This window comes from Thunnus thynnus, chromosome 8, assembly GCF_963924715.1.
Source record: "Thunnus thynnus chromosome 8, fThuThy2.1, whole genome shotgun sequence".
NCBI lineage: Eukaryota > Metazoa > Chordata > Actinopteri > Scombriformes > Scombridae > Thunnus > Thunnus thynnus.
The window spans coordinates 24,485,961-24,506,471 of NC_089524.1; the positions used below are offsets into that span (position 1 = coordinate 24,485,961).

Sequence of the window (20,511 nt, forward strand, 5' to 3'; positions counted from 1 at the left end):
TGTATAATATCTCCTCCTGCAGCAGGGTTCGAATTATGGGGGAGCTAGGGGAACTCAGCTCCCCTGAAAAGGACATGAGCTCCCCTGAACATTGTCCATTTCTGTGTCACAGGTTATAGATTTTGATCTTATGTACATTATTAAAGGTGCAGTGTGTAGGATTTAGTGGTATCTAGCAGTGAGGTTGCAGATTGCAACCAACTGAATACTGATTTATTTCTTCAGAGACTTCTTCAAGAGATGAGCCTGAAGGAGCACAGGGAGCTCACCACCCAACTGCTTGAGAGGCAGCCAGGGCTACTTTTGATTCCCTTATGATGCATCAGTGCAGGCATGGTGCCTCACCTTTTGCTGGAGTTCCAGGAGTGCCATGGTGTACTTGTGGTAACTGTAAGGACATGCATACGGACCAGAAGAGGAAATGCTGTGGCCAGGAGTCTGCCAACTGTGTGAGCCTACTACCACACCTCTCCCAGTACTGCCTTGAGGAAGGTTTTATAGGCATTCACAGGCAGTACGAGTTTCTCTAAGGACAGGAACTTCAAGGATTTGGTTGAATAGGAAGGCAACATCCCTGAGAATTAATAAATTCACAGCAGATGTAGAAAAACCAGCTGAAACACTCAAAAAGAAGGAGCTTAATTTCATGGGAAATGTATATTTATTTGTGTGAAAATACAACATACAAAACGGAGTTGATTATGTGGACTAAAGTGGGATGATTTTTTTTTTTTTTTTACAGTAAAGTAAGCAAAACCATTAGCCAAACCTTAAAGAGGTCCTTCAGCAATTTATTGCTGCACTTTCAAAAAATACGGGGACTTGCAAGAGACAGAATTGAAAAAAGATGTTCTTTTCATATTATTGGCCAAACAGTGACCCTGTGTTTACTTTGGAACAAAGGTCCAGGGGAAAGTGTATTGTCATGGATACTGTAGACCTCATAAAACTGTCTCAGCTGCCATTCACTTCACCAGCAAATGCTGATGATGGACGCTCATTTATAGCCTCATGTGGCTCCACAATCACCCACCCTGCTATATCACCCGTATGCGTCGGAGTAAACACATGTTAACAATTTTAGTATGTATTAGTAAGTATTAGTATTATGTGTGTACGTATTCTCCCTAGCAATTTGGGCACACTGCAGGGGGACACAAGATTATTTTTTTTCAGCTCTTTGCATGGCTACCATCAGACTGTTGAACTCTGGGACTTTGTGAACATACAGAACACACACGTACCCACTGCCACTGGAAGCCTCAGCTGAGACTCTCTGAGCTGCTTCTCTGAAGGACAATGATGACAACCTCTCATCTGACTTCAGTTCGCCATGATTTCCTGAAGGTTATGGCCATGGTGGTGGAGCATGTTGGGCTCCCTTGGGGGTGGAGCACCATGGCCAAGGAAGCTGCTTTACGCCTTTCCTCCTCTTCATCTCATTCCCCCTTTGCTGAAGAGAGTGAAACAAGTGACACTGTTGGTCATCCTGATAGCACCGGACCACCGCTCGGCGCTGTGGTATGCGGAGATGACCCAGATGTTGGCAGCCCAGTCCTGGTCCATTCCCCAAGTGTGGGGCACTCTGTCCCAAGAGGCAGGCATGATAGGCGCACCGCCCATGTTTGGCCAACCTCTTCAGGCTTGGCTCCTGAGAGGGACAGGCTGATGCGGGCTGGACTGTCTGCACAGGAGGTGCAGACCATCCAAGCAGCGAGAGCAGAATCCACCATTGCTTGCTAAAAAGCAAAGTGGTTGGGATTCCAATGCTGGTGTGAGGAAAGGAGACTGGACCCCCTGACATGTGCAGTGGTAGAGGTTCTCTCCTATCTACAATATCTGGTGGAAAAGGTACTGCATCATGCCACTGTTAAAGTGTGTGTGGCAGTGGTTTCCTCCACCCCCTCGTGAAGTGTTTTTTACAGGGGGGTAGGAGACAATGGCCAGTGACGCGTGTCACTGCCCCCAGTGGGAATTAATTAATGCTCCTCATTTAATGAAGATTTTCTGCAAAGTGCAAAATATCACTTTAGGTTAATAATCGCCATATAGCATTTTCTGCTTCCATCTTGTACACAGAGATTCTAATTATCTGACTAGCTCACGCGAGACTTTCCTGTGATTCTCCCTGTGCATACACTGCTTGCGTAGCAACACTGACACCCACTGGAAATTTACTTGTGCTACTGCCTAATAATGATATTGGCAATGAATAACACTGTACCCTAAATTCTAACTACAATGACCATCTTATTCCCATAAACACATAACATGTAGGAAACAAAAAACTATTAACTTACATTACAACCCATATACTAGACTTGACTCTGCTGCTGTTACTGATATCAGCTCATACAGACTCGCTGCCCTCAACACGTCCTGTAAATGCTGATCTGCTTCTTGTATGCCTTTCTTTGTGAGATGAGACAAAACAGGTGATACAAAAGAAGGCAAGACAGAACGTAATCCAACAGATGAAATGACAGGATTTGCGTGATGAGACAAAATATGTATTGAGGATGTACAGTGGTAACAGCAGAAAAGAAAAATTCAGATGTTAGTACTTATGATATGAAATGTGTGTGTTAGGTAAGGTGTAGGGCAGTCTGTTGTACAGGATTTCTGTGTGTATAGGTGTGAGTGAGTATGTAAGTGTAGAAGAGCAATTGGGGCGAGTGGTTATAAGAAGAAAAAAAAAGATAATAATGATAACAAGTAAATAAATAAAAAATAAATGAATAAAAAGGGAGAGGAATGGAAAAGGAACAAAGAAAGGAAAAAAGAGAAATTTTGGAATTAAAAAGAATAATCAAGTTTAATTTTCTTGGCAAGGGAGGCTGGTGATGTCTTAGGTACAGCCACTCTATGACTTTCCTATTCACTCATCTCCCCCTCTTGTCCGCAACCCCCCGGCCACGCCCGCCAGCCCCAGAGATGAAGCTAGGAAGGAGGGAAGAAGAGCAATACAGGGGGGAGGGAAAGGGAAGAGATTCATTCATGTCCCAGAGTCGGACAGTGGTTGTTAGCCTGTTAGCTTGTTAGCCTGTGGATATTTCAGCGTCATGCCATTGGTAATTCAAAAAACTTCCCATTGGACCATCTGACCCTGATCTTTTTACCCTAACCCTATCCATCTCACTCCATGTGCCTAAACCTAACCTATCCCTCAGGTAGCTTCATCAGACTGCAAGGAAGCATGCCCAAAAAGGGCATTTAGTCTCTTCCGTCCATTAGAGTGGCCTGAGAGGTGCAACACCCAGTGCTGGAAAACTCAAAATACTTGATACATTTAGAAGTCCGGACTCACTCTGGTTAGTGTCCCCTTACTGTACCTCCCATGTCACACACTACACTGTCCTCTGTTGCATTTTTAAAATATAGGTGGAGGGAGCTAACATAAAATTTAGTGTTCCACACACCTCCTCACATAGATAGTGATGTCACTTTCATGTGACATCACTACCTGAAGCTTTTTTTTATTATTATTATTAGGTTGTGATGTTTTGTTTTGGTCACTAAAGAATGATGTCACGATTCTAAGCCTTTGTTATGTCACTGTTCACTGTGCATTGAGGGTGTGATGTCATGTTCCCAAACACTGTAACTGAACATTCCATATGAGATAAACCTTTGATGTCCCCTTGATGTGAATTGTTTGGATACAGAATCAGTACCAGATAGGAGTTGCAGAGACAAATCCCTATTGTGATTTAACAGGAAGCGAAACGTTTTTCACTTTTCATCCAACTTTTCGTGATGGCCCCAATGAGAAACAAGGATTTCAAGATAAAGAAGCATGATATTCTGCCCAGCTATTCAGGTGGGTACATGATAGAAAAGTTCCTGGGGGAGGGATCCTTTGGGAAAGTGGCCCTGTGCACAAATTTGGACTCCTATAAAGAGGTGGCAGTCAAGATTGTCTGTAAGAAGGAGGCCTGGTCTGGTAAAAGAGAGTTGCACATGCTCAGGAAACTCATCGGTCTTGACCTCGACAAGAACAACTTGGTCAAGTTTTTTGAACATTTTGAGTACAGAGAACACATGTGTCTGGTATTTGAGATGCTGGACATAAGTCTGTGGGACTTTATGGTCAAGAGATCGTTCACGCCATTGTGTTTGTCTGAGATTCAAATAATCGCGCAACAGCTGCTGGTGGCTCTAAAGACCCTGAAGAACATAGGTTTGGTGCACACAGACATCAAACTAGATAACGTGATGCTGGTGGATCATCAGTGGGAGCCCTTCAAGGTGAAACTGATTGATTTCGGTTTGGCCCATACTGCTTCGTCGTTGGAGCAAGGAGGTCTCTATCAGCCTCTAGGTTACAGGGCCCCTGAGGTCATCTTGGGCCTCCCTTTGGGAGAGGCCATAGATATGTGGTCTCTTGGCTGCGTTTTGGCCCTCATGTACGTGGGCCAGCACCTGTATCCAGGAGGGTGTGAGTATGAGCTTTTGAGAGCCATTATACAGCTGCAGGGTCAGCCAGATGATCACTTGCTGAGATCTGGGGTAAAAACCATAGAATATTTCAGGAAGGTCCGAGGCTGGTTTAGTTCTACATGGCGGTTTAAAACACAAGCTGAGTACGAGCTCGAAGAAGGTGAAGTGATAGAACCTGACAACATTGTGTTTTCCAGTTTTGATGACCTGCCAAAGACCCGTGCAGTGTATAAGGATTCCACTGAGTCTGAGGACACAGAGTCGTTTTTAAGCCTTCTCGAACAGATGCTACATTTGGATCCTGAAAAAAGGATCACCCCCAGGGAAGCACTGGGACATCGGTTCATCACGATGAAACACTTTCCCACTAATAACAAGGCTTATGTGACACCAGCCAAATGCAAAATCATAAAAGTACGCCCATTGAAGAAGTCGACATTTGAATACAAGCGTGTCGTCACATCCAGTTGTGAAGTGAGAAGATCGAGTAGAGCGTCCGTTACTAGCTTGGATGACCCACTTTCAGCTGGTGATGAAACCACTGGTGGAAAACCACAAGCCATGGCTGGCTTAGATGAAACCTGCACTGCTGGCCCAATTTATGGAACCACAGACACAGCTGACAGAACCGCTGCTAGTAATATCAACAGACCACCTGACACAAATGAAGCAGCATCACCTGCCTCTGTTAATTATAATTCAGAACAAATGCCTAGCAGTGATGACGAAACCTCAGGCTTCATCACAGTCAAAACTCGGAAGACGTATTTAAAGAGGATCAGAAAGTTCTTCTCCGGGATGATGAAGCGTATAAGGTGTTGCCGTGTAGGTGTTGTGGAATGATCGAAATTAGGCACACCCCACTTTAATGAAGACAAGGTGGTGCATCACACAGCAAGATGGTTCTGGGTTCCAACATGCCTTCCTGTGGAGTTTTCATGATCTCCCTGTGTTGTGTGGGTTTACTTCGGGTACTCTTCCTTTCCTCCCACAGTCCAAAAACATGCAGACTAAGAAAACTGACAACTCACCCACCTACTTGGCACTCAGGCCCACCCAATCAGAAGGCTTCCTTTGTTGCTGGATCATAGATTCAAGATTCAAGACTCAAGATTTAGTTTACTGTAATTTTCTTGTGTATTTGCACACACAACAAAACAAAGGATAAAGATAGACAGTATATCTAAAAATTCTCTTTGAAAAAATAAAAAATAAAAACATAAATTCCAAGAGACAGAGCAGCATCTGATTATCCAATGACTTCCACCCATCCATGCCAAAGCACAGGTACCTGCAGCATGCAGCCATGCACTCAGAAAAGCATGCACTCAGAAAAGCAACTACACTCTTAGTGTTTGAGGGTCTGACCCACGTTTGAATTTGTTAACAAGCACTGAAAAAACACTAATTATCATCCAGTAAAATGTTTTATCTGCTAAGTAACTTATTATTCATCCATAACCATAATATATATATACTTTGATATTATGTACCTTAGACCACATTTAACTTACAATGTACAAATCCTTTTTAGTTTAAAATAGGCACAATTTATCTAATTTATTGCTTATGATGAACAGAACAGGCAAATATATTATGAGACCATGAGAGGATCTAATAAACAAAATAATTCTCAAAATAACTTGTCTATATTTTCTTGGACACTAAAATGAGCAATCATTGTTACATCTGTTGTGTTATGGGTCAAAAATACACTTTCCTATGAAAAAAGGGAGAAAAGTCCATTTAATTTCCGAAAACAACACTTTATTTTGTTCACACAACAGGACTTATGGTGGTTTATGTGACTGCCGCACCAGGCTATGTTTAAGTGTCCTTTTTAACATTACTGAGCATGTTGGTGCCAGTGTACCTCTATCCATATGCTTGATTAACGATGCTGTTGCATCTGTCAGTTGTGTGTTTGTGAATATGTGGCCGTCATGCCAGGCTATGTGATGCTGTTAATGTTCAACTCGGTGCCTGTAACACCACTGATAATGTATACGACTTGTATGATTAAACTGTCATGCATTCAGGCAAGTATAGTTGTAATGACCTATTTTGGTTACCATATATATTTGTGAACCTATTGGTCTTGGACGCACCTGATTTTCTCTGTGCCCACCCACACTGTGATTTCTGCCTACACTTCTGCTCTTAATTGCCTGCAGGTGTGAATGATTGTCTGTTTGTTTTAGCCAATGTATGCTAGATAACAATGTATTATGAATGTAGTAAAAATAATAAAGATTTATGCTGTATATAAGTTTTGTCATGAATTCTTAATTCAAGATTTTAAATGATAGGTGAACACTTAATTGGACACTTTGGCAACATATTGCAGCAGCCAAACTGATACTATAACAGACAAAAGAGGTATGCACTCAATTTCATTTTGTTGATTACATTTTCCTATGCACCTGTCCACCAGGTGTGCATTAGACAACTAGTTTGACCACTATTTTATTCAGTGAAATGGTGCTAAAATTTTATATCTTCTATGAGGTTTGGAGCACACATTCCAGGACTAATATGCCTCCACCAGTGTTGTAGTCAAGTCACTAAGTCTCAAGTCCAAGTCGAGTCTTGAGTCCCCAGTGTTCGAGTCCGAGTCCAAGTCCGAGTCACCAAAGAAGAGTCCAAGTCGAGTCCAAGTCAAGTCCCCATTACCTGAGTGCGAGTCCGAGTCCGAATCATCATCATCAATCATTGCTCCACTCTGGCACAGTCAAAAAACTGACAAACAAATAAAAAAGGTTAAACAAAAATGACACAGCTGTGATTTCATGTTAATATTAACGATGCACCGATTGCAATTTTCTTGGCCAATTCTGATTTCCAATTTTTTAAAAGTCTGACCTACCGAATTAAAATCAGTGTCCATTTAACTGTTGCACCAGAGCTTTCAATGGTATCACACTGTTCAACAAACTGAGGGCCAGAAATACTAAGGACATTGCACCTGTTCTTCAGGTGCAGATGTGACGCATTCTGCCCCAAACACGTGTGCTGTATTTATCAATTCAAATGCGATTTCAATATTATTTTGAACATCTTAAAAGAAAAAAAAAAAAAAAATTATATATATATATATATATATATATATATATATATATATATATATACACACATATATACAACTAAGACATTTCATGTTCAAAAAGCTGCTTCACATCAACGGGGCAAACAGGGACTTTGTACGTTCTGCTGCCCTTTGTTGACCTGGCTCAGTGAATCCATCCCAGACAATGGGTTACATCTGCTGGGTTTCCATCTACACTGAGCAGATCTTGTAACGGAGCTATCAGGGAAAACAAAAGGCAGTGGAATTTGCTTCTACATCAACAAAGGTTTGTGTACAGATATCACAGTGCCAAGTAAATACTGCAGCCCAAACTTGGAGACATTGTTCATAAACTGCAAGCCATTTTATTCAGCACAGGAGTTTTCCTCCTTCATCTTGGTCGATGTTTTCATGCCACTCCAGGCCAACGCGCTGCAAACCCTGGCTGACCAGATAACCAGCTAGGAACAAAAACATATAGACAGACTCTCTTTTCATAGTCCTTGGGGACATTAACAGAGCAAAATTAAACCACGAACTACCAAAGTATAGACAGCACATTAATTGTCCCACAGGGAATAATAACACTGGACCACTGCTATACAATTCTTAAAGATGCATATCGCTCTGTTCCCCAGGCAGTTTTGGGGCACTCTGATTACTGCTTGGTTCATCTTATTCGAACCTTCAGGCAGACACTAAAATCTGCAAAGCCTGTCCATTGTGTGAGTGCGAGTGTTTTGAAGATTCATCTGGCAACCTAGACAAACTGACTGATATTGTGACATCTTCAGTCAGCTTTTGTGAAGACGTGTGTGCCAACCAAGACCTACTGCACATACAACAATAACAAACCATGGTTCACGAATTCCAGATGGTGGTGTGGGTGAACAGACGCACTCTCTTGCTCCATTAGTAATTATCTGATCATTTGTATTTAACCACCACCAAAATCCTTTAAGAAGTTGTACCAAACTAATCTGGAGTTGTGAAGCCAAAAACACAACTCTAACTCGCTGCAGACCTTTATCGTGAGGTTCCCGACTACAGAGATAAAGAAAGGATCCTGAGGGCAGCAAAGATTGAAAGGCAGGTAACGTACAAGGACAGTGCTATCAGATTTCACCAAGACTTGTCAGCTGAAGTTGGCATCTATATAGGATTGGCATCTATATAGGAGCAATGTTAGCAGCAGTTAAGGAAACTGAAAGGGACCTGCAGATGGATCCTCGCTACGGTGTGGACCCCCTGATTGCTGAAGGGAGTTATGGGTACTGTACAGGTTAGGGGTAGTCCAAGCACATTCACGCTGGACAGGTTCAGGGAGGGGTGTGTAAGTTCCAAGTTATTTCCTCTTCACAGTTTGAATATTTATGTAATTACTGGTGTATATGTGCCTCTGCCAAAAAAAATACACTTGTTTGTTTTAAAGGGTTATTTCACAGCAGCAAATGAAAATCCCATAAACGTCAACAGTTAAGGTGAATTGCATTTCTTGGAATTGCAGCATTTTAAACAAATTAGCAAAGGTAAAACAGGTCATGAGCAGGATAAAGATTTTGGGAGCCTAAGTTGCTTTTTTACAGGAGATTCATTTGCTACCTGGGGATGCATCAAAGGAGGAGGTTGTTTGGGCAGGTGTTTTCAGCATGTCATACATCAAATGCTAAAGGGGTAATTGTTTTGATTCATAAATCTGTTCCAATGCAGATACAGGATGTGGTTGAGGACCCAGCTGGGACGTTATTCATGATTCATGATTATTCCTGATTTTCTTCTGCATGAGGCGATAAGTCTGGCATATACATTATGGCTGGTGACTTCAACTGAACCCTTGACCCTGTAAAAGACAGATCTTCTGGTCTGGATGTTACTCATGTGCAAACTAGGAAAACAATACAGTGCTGCATCCAAGAAATGAACCTAATAGACATTTGGTGGCATCTAAACCCAAATGCCAGAGATTACTCTTGTTTTTCCAGCACACACCAAACCTGTTCGAGAATTGGTTATTTTTTAATCTCCGCTGAACTTCTTTCAAAAATTGGAGGATGTCATTATAATGGTATAGTTCTCTCAGACTATGGGGCTGTGTCCCTGGTTTACATAGAAAGAAAGCTGGTACAAGTTCCTCCTAAATGGAGATTTCAAACTTACTGGCTCAAGCATTCAAAGTTTGTAGAATATCTAGGCCAACAAATTGACCTATATTATGAGATAAACACCACTCAAACTTCTGTATGTATTAGATGGGAAACATTCAAAGCATATATTACAGGACAGATCCTCAGTCTTACAAGCAAAAAGTCTAAACAAACCAAGGAAAGAATGATTTTGTTAGATTCAAAGATTAAAACATTGCAGAGACAAATATTTCAGCCAGGACTGAATACGACAGACGCAAATAGAGAACTTCTGTCACTTCATTTTGAGTATAATAGGCTATCTGCTAATAAGGCCGTTGCCAACATGCTGAGGCTCAAACAACTGTACTATGACCAAGGAGAGAAACCTGGCAAACTTCTTGCTTGGCGAATTAAACAGCAACAAAAAGAGAGTGATAACTCACATTGAGGATGATGAAGGAAAAAAGAAAGTGGACCCAATGGAAATTAATGGAAAATTTAGACAGTACTATAAAAATCCTTATTGCTCAGAAGACACTAACAATTTAGACATACAATCTGACTTTTTAGGAAAACTCGATATTCCTCAAATTCCAGAGGGAACAAGGGACTCCTTAGAAGGAGATATAACCGTATCAGAAATTTCAGAGGCTGTCAGTGGCATGAACGCCGGTAGAACGGCTGGACCAGATGGTCTACAACATATACGAAGTGTTTAAAGATTAACTAGTCACTCTTCTGTATGAAATGTTTAAAGAATCCTAAGGCAGTGGGGTCCTTCTATCCTCAATGGGAGAAGCCTTAATAATTTTGCTTCCAAAGCCAGGGAAACCTAAATCTAAATGTGGGAATTGGCACCCTATTAACTTACTGAATTCTAATACAAAGATCCTGTGCAAAGTCATAGCAAGAAGATTGGAGGGTATACTCCCTTCTGTTGTGGGGAAGGACCAGAATGTTTTTTTACAGGGAAAACAAGGCTTCCACAATGTCAGAAGGGTACCTAATATCTTATACAGCCAACAAGGGGCACCAGACACTCCTTTCAACTTCGGAGAAGGCCTTCAACAGAGTCGATGGCCATATATGTCATCACCCATTTTTGGTTTGGAGAGAAGTTTTGTAATTGGACTAAGCTATTACATGAACATACATAATGATGTGGTATCTAAGGCTTTTTAAAATAAGCAGGGGTTGACCTCAAGGCCCCCCTTTATCACCACTTCTATTTATCCTGGTGATAGAACGCCTTGCGATATCAGTCAGAATGCATTGATATATTCATGGAATACAGATGGGAACCATAACAACCACGACAACAGAATCTCACTGTTGACAACTGAATCTCACTTTTGCAGATGATGTCATCCTGTTTTTAAAAAGATTAGACTCCTCTATCTCTGCTCTATTAGAACTCATTAGCTTCTTTGGGAAGATCTCTGGTTGTAAAACAAACACTTCAAAATCCTCAATTATGAAAGAGGAACAGAATCCAAGTGTACATGTCCTTAAATTTAAACGTTCAGAGAATTCACTTATCTTGGCATTAACATTGCCTGAAGATTAGAGAAAATTGTATCCATTAATTATGAACCTGTCATGGAGTCTGTATCACAGTCTATAGACCATTGAATGTCCTTATACTAAAAAAGAACATATTACCAAAAAGTATTTACCTGTTTCAGAACATTCCCCTGGTGCAACCTACCCACATATTTTCAAGGATGAGAAAACTTTTCACTAAGTTCATATGGAATGCAAAGCACCCTAGAATTCACCTCTCACTTATATATCTCCCATTTGATAGAGGGGACTTAAATGCCTAAAACCTCCATTGGTATTACTTGGCAGCACAGCCGAGAACAATAATGTTTTACTTTTCAATGCATCCCCCAGTGCGGATGAATATGGAATCAAGCTCTATCAACATCCCTTTACACTTGTATCTGCACTCACCTGGGCTGAAATATTGAAGGAAACACACCCTCAACCCTATGTTAAGTATCATGACCAAGGTGTGGTTTGAAGTGAAAAAATATGTGTATATCAGGCTCTCTATCTGGTTTTGACCCAATCTTGGGAGATGTTTTGTTTGCACCAGGTAATGATGATGATGCAGGCTTCCAACTGTGGGCTAAAAATGGACTAGGGAAAATTCAGGATCTTTACACAGGGGGTGTCCTAATGATGTCTGAGGAACTATCAGCTAAACACAGCATCCTAAGGAAACACTTTTTAAAGTATTTACAGATAAGAAGTTTCATTTCCTCAAAGCAGCACTCATTACTGAAACCAGAACTTTCACCTCTGAAGAAGTTAATGACTAGGAACTGTAATGGCAGGGGTTTAATTCCATTGATGTATAATTGGCTTGCACTGGGCTCCACTATAACCTCAGAATCAAAACTTGAGGCTTGGAAGGGGGATCTAAATGTAGAAATATCAACTGAGGAATGGGGTGAGGCCCATACAGAAGCCCAAGCACAAACAGCCAACATTAGCCTGAAACTTCTTCAGTACAACTGGTTAATGTGCACTTACTTGACACCAGTCAAAATACACAAACTCAGTGATAATATTCCAGACCTTTGTTTAAATGTACCCTTCTACAAGGAACGCTTATCCACTGCAAATGGGAATGCAACAAGATAAGAACTTTTTGAGGTGAGATGATTTGTATTGATTGATAAAATTTTGTCTGTAAAGGTGCACATGGAACCTAAGGCTATTATTTTAGGGCTGTATCCTCCTGATCTTCCTTGGACAAAAGCAGAATTCTAATTTGTTGATTTTTGCATACTGCAAGCAAAACACTTATTAGGACTCAATTGGAAGTTCCAGAAACATTTTATCAATGTTTGGACATTCTTAATCACTTAATCATGTTTTAAAATAGTGTTATTAAGTTTCCAATAAGAGCCTCTAAATATATAAATACTGTCAGACCTAAAAGAGACTTGGAGTGACACAGCTCTATTGTCTAGTGGAGTTGTTATTATATTAGCGATAATGTTATTCCTATCTAAACAATGAGAAACTAACCAATAATCTATCTAGCATGACATAGAAATATATGCTTTATTATTCAATATATAAAGTTTAATATTAGGATTTTTTTTCTCCATATACAATGGAAACCGCTTATAGTGATCATGTCTGATGATTATTATAATATTTATTACATGAATATAAAGTAACGCGACGTGCAGCTATGCTATTTACTAAATTTTATTGATTGTTTCAAAATACAGTACAGCTATTTCAAACACTTGTCGTTTCGCTGCTGCATCTCATCGGCTTGTTTTTGGCAGTTTGTCGTAAGCTTCAAGAAGACTACGTTTTTCATTGAGAGACTTTCTTTTTCCCGTCATGATTTCAATGTGCACGCAGCACCAGCCTAAGGTAACACCAGCCTCAGAAGAAGACAGGTTGTGTGTTTAGGCTGCCGAGGTGGGGGCCGCAGCGGCCTGCAGCGTGAAAGACTTTGTGAACATACAGAACACACACGTACCCACTGCCACTGGAAGCCTCAGCTGAGACTCTCTGAGCTGCTTCTCTGAAGGACAATGATGACAACCTCTCATCTGACTTCAGTTCGCCATGATTTCCTGAAGGTTATGGCCATGGTGGTGGAGCATGTTGGGCTCCCTTGGGGGTGGAGCACCGTGGCCAAGGAAGCTGCTTTACGCCTTTCCTCCTCTTCATCTCATTCCCCCTTTGCTGAAGAGAGTGAAACAAGTGACACTGTTGGTCATCCTGATAGCACCGGACCACCGCTCGGCGCTGTGGTATGCGGAGATGACCCAGATGTTGGCAGCCCAGTCCTGGTCCATTCCCCAAGTGTGGGGCACTCTGTCCCAAGAGGCAGGCATGATAGGCGCACCGCCCATGTTTGGCCAACCTCTTCAGGCTTGGCTCCTGAGAGGGACAGGCTGATGCGGGCTGGACTGTCTGCACAGGAGGTGCAGACCATCCAAGCAGCGAGAGCAGAATCCACCATTGCTTGCTACAAAGCAAAGTGGTTGGGATTCCAATGCTAGTGTGAGGAAAGGGTACTGGACCCCCTGTCATGTGCAGTGGTCATGCCACTGTTAAAGTGTGTGTGGCAGTGGTTTCCTCCACCCCCTCGTGAAGTGTTTTTTTACAGGGGGGTAGGAGACAATGGCCAGTGATGCGTGTCACTGCCCCCAGTGGGAATTAATTAATGCTCCTCATTTAATGAAGATTTTCTGCAAAGTGCAAAATATCACTTTAGGTTAATAATCGCCATATAGCATTTTCTGCTTCCATCTTGTACACAGAGATTCTAATTATCTGACTAGCTCACGCGAGACTTTCCTGTGATTCTCCCTGTGCATACACTGCTTGCGTAGCAACACTGACACCCACTGGAAATTTACTTGTGCTACTGCCTAATAATGATATTGGCAATGAATAACACTGTACCCTAAATTCTAACTACAATGACCATCTTATTCCCATAAACACATAACATGTAGGAAACAAAAAACTATTAACTTACATTACAACCCATATACTAGACTTGACTCTGCTGCTGATACTGATATCAGCTCATACAGACTCGCTGCCCTCAACACTTCCTGTAAATGCTGATCTGCTTCTTGTATGCCTTTTTTTGTGAGATGAGACAAAACAGGTGATACAAAAGAAGGCAAGACAGAATGTAATCCAACAGATGAAATGACAGGATTTGCGTGATAAGACAAAATATGTATTGAGGATGTACAGTGGTAACAGCAGAAAAGAAAAATTCAGATGTTAGTACTTATGATATGAAATGTGTGTGTTAGGGAAGGTGTAGGGCAGTCTGTTGTACAGGATTTCTGTATGTATAGGTGTGAGTGAGTATGTAAGTGTAGAAAAGCAATTGGGGCGAGTGGTTATAAGAAGAAAAAAAAAGATAATAATGATAACAAGTAAATAAATAAAAATAAATGAATAAAAAGGGAGAGGAATGGAAAAGGAACAAAGAAAGGAAAAAAGAGAAATTTTGGAATTAAAAAGAATAATCAAGTTTAATTTTCTTGGCAAGGGAGGCTGGTGATGTCTTAGGTACAGCCACTCTATGACTTTCCTATTCACTCATCTCCCCCTCTCGTCCGCAACCCCCCGGCCACGCCCGCCAGCCCCAGAGACGAAGCTAGGAAGGAGGGAAGAAGAGCAATACAGGGGGGAGGGAAAGGGAAGAGATTCATTCATGTCCCAGAGTCGGACAGTGGTTGTTAGCCTGTTAGCTTGTTAGCCTGTGGATACTTCAGTGTCATGCCATTGGTAATTCAAAAAAAGACCATCTGACCCTGATCTTTTTACCCTAACCCTATCCATCTCACTCCATGTGCCTAAACCTAACCTATCCCTCAGGTAGCTTCATCAGACTGCAAGGAAGCATGCCCAAAAAGGGCATTTAGTCTCTTCCGTCCATTAGAGTGGCCTGAGAGGTGCAACACCCAGTGCTGGAAAACTCAAAATACTCGATACATTTAGAAGTCCGGACTCACTCTGGTTAGTGTCCCCTTACTGTACCTCCCATGTCACACACTACACTGTCCTCTGTTGCATTTTTAAAATATAGGTGGAGGGAGCTAACATAAAATTTAGTGTTCCACACACCTCCTCACATAGATAGTGATGTCACTTTCATGTGACATCACTACCTGAAACTTTTTTTTATTATTATTAGGTTGTGATGTTTTGTTTTGGTCACTAAAGAATGATGTCACGATTCTAAGCCTTTGTTATGTCACTGTTCACTGTGCATTGAGGGTGTGATGTCATGTTCCCAAACACTGTAACTGAACATTCCATATGAGATAAACCTTTGATGTCCCCTTGATGTGAATTGTTTGGATACAGAATCAGTACCAGATAGGAGTTGCAGAGACAAATCCCTAGTGTGATTTAACAGGAAGCGAAACGTTTTTCACTTTTCATCCAACTTTTCGTGATGGCCCCAATGAGAAACAAGGATTTCAAGATAAAGAAGCATGATATTCTGCCCAGCTATTCAGGTGGGTACATGATAGAAAAGTTCCTGGGGGAGGGATCCTTTGGGAAAGTGGCCCTGTGTACAAATTTGGACTCCTATAAAGAGGTGGCAGTCAAGATTGTCTGTAAGAAGAAGGCCTGGTCTGGTAAAAGAGAGTTGCACATGCTCAGGAAACTCATCGGTCTTGACCTCGACAAGAACAACTTGGTCAAGTTTTTTGAACATTTTGAGTACAGAGAACACATGTGTCTGGTATTTGAGATGCTGGACATAAGTCTGTGGGACTTTATGGTCAAGAGATCGTTCACGCCATTGTGTTTGTCTGAGATTCAAATAATCGCGCAACAGCTGCTGGTGGCTCTAAAGACCCTGAAGAACATAGGTTTGGTGCACACAGACATCAAACTAGATAACGTGATGCTGGTGGATCATCAGTGGGAGCCCTTCAAGGTGAAACTGATTGATTTTGGTTTGGCCCATACTGCTTCGTCGTTGGAGCGTGGAGGTCTCTATCAGCCTCTAGGTTACAGGGCCCCTGACGTCATCTTGGGCCTCCCGTTGGGAGAGGCCATAGATATGTGGTCTCTTGGCTGCGTTTTGGCCCTCATGTACGTGGGCCAGCACCTGTATCCAGGAGGGTGTGAGTATGAGCTTTTGAGAGCCATTATGCAGCTGCAGGGTCAGCCAGATGATCACTTGCTGAGATCTGGGGTAAAAACCACAGAATATTTCAGGAGGGTCCGAGGCTGGTTTAGTTCTACATGGCGGTTTAAAACACAAGCTGAGTACGAGCTCGAAGAAGGTGAAGTGATAGAACCTGACAACATTGTGTTTTCCAGTTTTGATGACCTGCCAAAGACCCGTGCAGTGTATAAGGATTCCACTGAGTCTGAGGACACAGAGTCATTTTTAAGCCTTCTCGAACAGATGCTACATTTGGATCCTGAAAAAAGGATCACCCCCAGGGAAGCACTGGGACATCGGTTCATCACGATGAAACACTGTCCCAGTAACACTAATAACAAGGCTTGTGTGACACCAGCCAAATGCAAAATCATAAAAGTACGCCCATTGAAGAACTCGACATTTGAATACAAGCGTTTCGTCACATCCAGTTGTGAAGTGAGAAGATCGAGTAGAGCGTCCATTACTAGCTTGGATGACCCACTTTCAGCTGGTGATGAAACCACTGGTGGAAAACCACAAGCCATGGCTGGCTTAGATGAAACCCGCACTGCTGGCCCAATTAATGGAACCACAGACACAGCTGACAGAACCGCTGCTAGTAATATCAACAGACCACCTGACACAAATGAAGCAGCGTCACCTGCCTTTGTTAATTATAATTCAGAACAAACGCCTAGCAGTGATGATGAAACCTCAGGCTTCATCACAGTCAAAACTCGGAAGACGTATTTAAAGAGGATCAGAAAGTTCTTCTCCGGGATGATGAAGCGTATAAGGTGTTGCCGTGTAGGTGTTGTGGAATGATCGAAATTAGGCACACCCCACTTTAATGAAGACAAGGTGGTGCACCACACAGCAAGATGGTTCTGGGTTCCAACATGCCTTCCTGTGGAGTTTTCATGATCTCCCTGTGTTGTGTGGGTTTACTTCGGGTACTCTTCCTTTCCTCCCACAGTCCAAAAACATGCAGACTAAGAAAACCGACAACTCACCCACCTACTTGGCACTCAGGCCCACCCAATCAGAAGGCTTCCTTTATTGCTGGATCATAGATTCAAGATTCAAGACTCAAGATTTAGTTTACTGTAATTTTCTTGTGTATTTGCACACACAACAAAACAAAGGATAAAGATATACAGTATATCTAAAAATTCCCTTTGAAAAAATAAAAAATAAAAACATAAATTCCAAGAGACAGAGCAGCATCTGATTATCCAACAACGACTTCCACCCATCCATGCCAAAGCACAGGTACCTGCAGCATGCAGCCATGCACTCAGAAAAGCATGCACTCAGAAAAGCAACTACACTCTTAGTGTTCGAGGGTCTGACCCACGTTTGAATTTGTTAACAAGCACTGAAAAAACACTAATTATCATCCAGTAAAATGTTTTATCTGCTAAGTAACTTATTATTCATCCATAACCATAATATATATATACTTTGATATTATGTACCTTAGACCACATTTAACTTACAATGTACAAATCCTTTTTAGTTTAAAATAGGCACAATTTATCTAATTTATTGCTTATGATGAACAGAACAGGCAAATATATTATGAGACCATGAGAGGATCTAATAAACAAAATAATTCTCAAAATAACTTGACTTAAATGATAAGTTAAGACTCAGTAAGCTAACAACATGGACATATTCAGGTTGGTACTTGAACACTTAATTGGACACTTTGGCAACATATTGCAGCAGCCAAACTGATATACTATAACAGACAAAAGAGGTATGCACTCAATTTCATTTTGTTGATTACGTTTTCCTATGCACCTGTCCACCAGGTGTGCATTAGACAACTAGTTTGACCACTATTTTATTCAGTGAAATGGTGCTAAAATTTTATATCTTCTATGAGGTTTGGAGCACACATTCCAGGACTAATATGCCTCCACCAGTGTTGTAGTCAAGTCACTAAGTCTCAAGTCCAAGTCGAGTCTTGAGTCCCCAGTGTTCGAGTCCGAGTCCAAGTCCGAGTCACCAAAGAAGAGTCCAAGTCGAGTCCAAGTCAAGTCCCCATTACCTGAGTGCGAGTCCGAATCATCATCATCATCAATCATTGCTCCACTCTGGCACAGTCAAAAAACTGACATACAATTAAAAAAGGTTTAACAAAGCTGACACAGCTGTGATTTCATGTTAATATTGTTGGGACGGGCAGTAGTGCGTTTGGTTATTAGCAATAATTCATAATTATCATTGATAATTATGAATTATAAAAATAAGATATTGTTAACCTTAATCAACAATTCAGGCACCAACTGTTGGATCTGTGAGGAACACAGTTGATTATTTGCAATAATTATCAATTATCAAGGATAATTAACTAATTATGACAATAGAATTATTTATATGAATTAACAAATACGGGGCACCACCCGGAAACCGGGACCAATAACCAAACAAGGTAGTCTCATAAATGGGAGTTCACCTAGAATGTTAATATCTGAGAGGTATCAACATTCAAGGATGAACATTAAATAAGATTTTTTTTTTGGACTTAAAGGTATTAAAAACTGCGAGCTTTCTGTCTTCTCTACTCATGCTAAAGAACTTCGATACCAACGACATGTTTGTTTGTGTTGCTGTGGCTGTCTGTGCCCTGTGTGGGTGACGTGAACCATGGCTATGTGTGGAAAATTTGACGGTAAAACATCGGCTATATATTACTTCTTTATCAATTAACAAGTTCGAGTCCTTCTCTTCAACTTCCGAGTCCGAATACAGTCAATGCTCAAGTCCAAGTCTGAATTGAGTCACGAGTCCTGAAAGTCCAAGCCCTGGAATCAAGTACTACAACATTGGCCTCCACTAGGTATGGCAATATGGTCTGTGTGTATCCACATGGTAGCAGTACTGAATTGTTGTACAGATGTTTGTGGTACACTGTTCAGTTGCTGGGTCATGTGGTAAAAACATGAAGCTGCTTGAACTGATTGGAAGGTGTACAGTATTTAATCTAAAACAACTAACATAATCTAAGACAACGTTATAGACGGGCTATGTTCAAGTTTTACTGCTGTCGTTGGCGTTTTCTGCAGTTTAAGTGTATGGGTTTGGCGAACATATTGTAGCAGCCAAACTGACATGTTATTTATTGATTAGACAAAACAAGGGATGTTTGCTGTTCCCTTCAATTTTATTAATCATTTGAATGTATAATACACTATATGTATATATGTATATGTGTGTGTGTGTATGTTTATATACATCATTGGCCAAAACTATCACTGAAACAGTTTAGTTGTGCTTAGTTGTGTTGCAGTGGAAAATGAAAACAAGCTTTCTGTTTCTTGCAAGGAGGTAGGACACCTGCTGACAGCTGTTTTATGCTGATTTATGGTCTAACTGTATGTAAAGTAGTTCAAACTAGCTCCACCTCCCGCAGCTACAACAATAACATGCTACTTACACACTGATGCTTCAGTATTAATAATCTAATGATTTCATATATAATAATATATATATAATATATATTGAAAAAGAATTAAAGCAATGTTAAAAGTCCATGTAACTGAGAATTGCAACTGCCTTATTTAAGCTGGATTTAGTCTTTTCTGTGAGTGTTTGATGTATGTATTCCCTATCTGTTGTGTCTTATTTCCACTTAAACTGTAACTGGTGCGCTGTCTTGGCCAGGTCCCCCTCGGAAAAGAGATGTCAATCTCATGGGACTTTCTGGTTAAATAAAGCTTAAATAAACAAATATCAGTCAGAGGGATCAAACCACTACTGTCACTTTCATACTTTTAAACTACATTTTTCCCTCTCAGAACTGGTTCTTATGACGTTCTGTCAGACCACAGAATACCCTGTGCCTCTCATTCACAACTACAGTTCTTTCCTGTTGACAAAACAATGTAAAATCAGTGTCCATTTAACTGTTGCACCAGAGCTTTCAATGGTATTTCAAAATCTGGGTAGGCCAAGATGGGTGGACTGGTTAACATGTCAACAAGGCGCGACACCACTGCACTGTGTTCTGGTGTCCACTGGACAGGTGCCTTGGATGGGAGCTGGCCATTGCTGGGCTTAGTCTTTCTTGTTCTAGCTGAGGTGACTCCCTGACTAGACTCACTTGGACTTTCTATGAGCTTAAACAGGGGCCTGGCTATCCTTGAAAAGTCCTGTATAAAGGTTCTATAATAGCCTAAAAACCCAAGGAGAGCTCT

At 41.2% G+C, this 20,511-nt stretch overlaps 1 protein-coding gene across 4 annotated transcripts in view; it reads right to left on the bottom strand.

Annotated features, from left to right (window-relative positions):
• Window positions 1-20,511, bottom strand: part of hapln4 (hyaluronan and proteoglycan link protein 4) — a 48,151-nt gene that overhangs the window by 7,699 nt on the left and 19,941 nt on the right. The window contains exon 1 of one of the 4 annotated variants that reach the window (XM_067597361.1): window positions 1,245-1,760. The exons of the other annotated variants lie outside the window; for them this stretch is intronic. The gene's annotated coding sequence lies outside the window, so the exon portion shown is untranslated. Of the gene's footprint in view, window positions 1-1,244; window positions 1,761-20,511 lie in introns of those variants that run through there. 4 annotated transcript variants of the gene reach the window in all.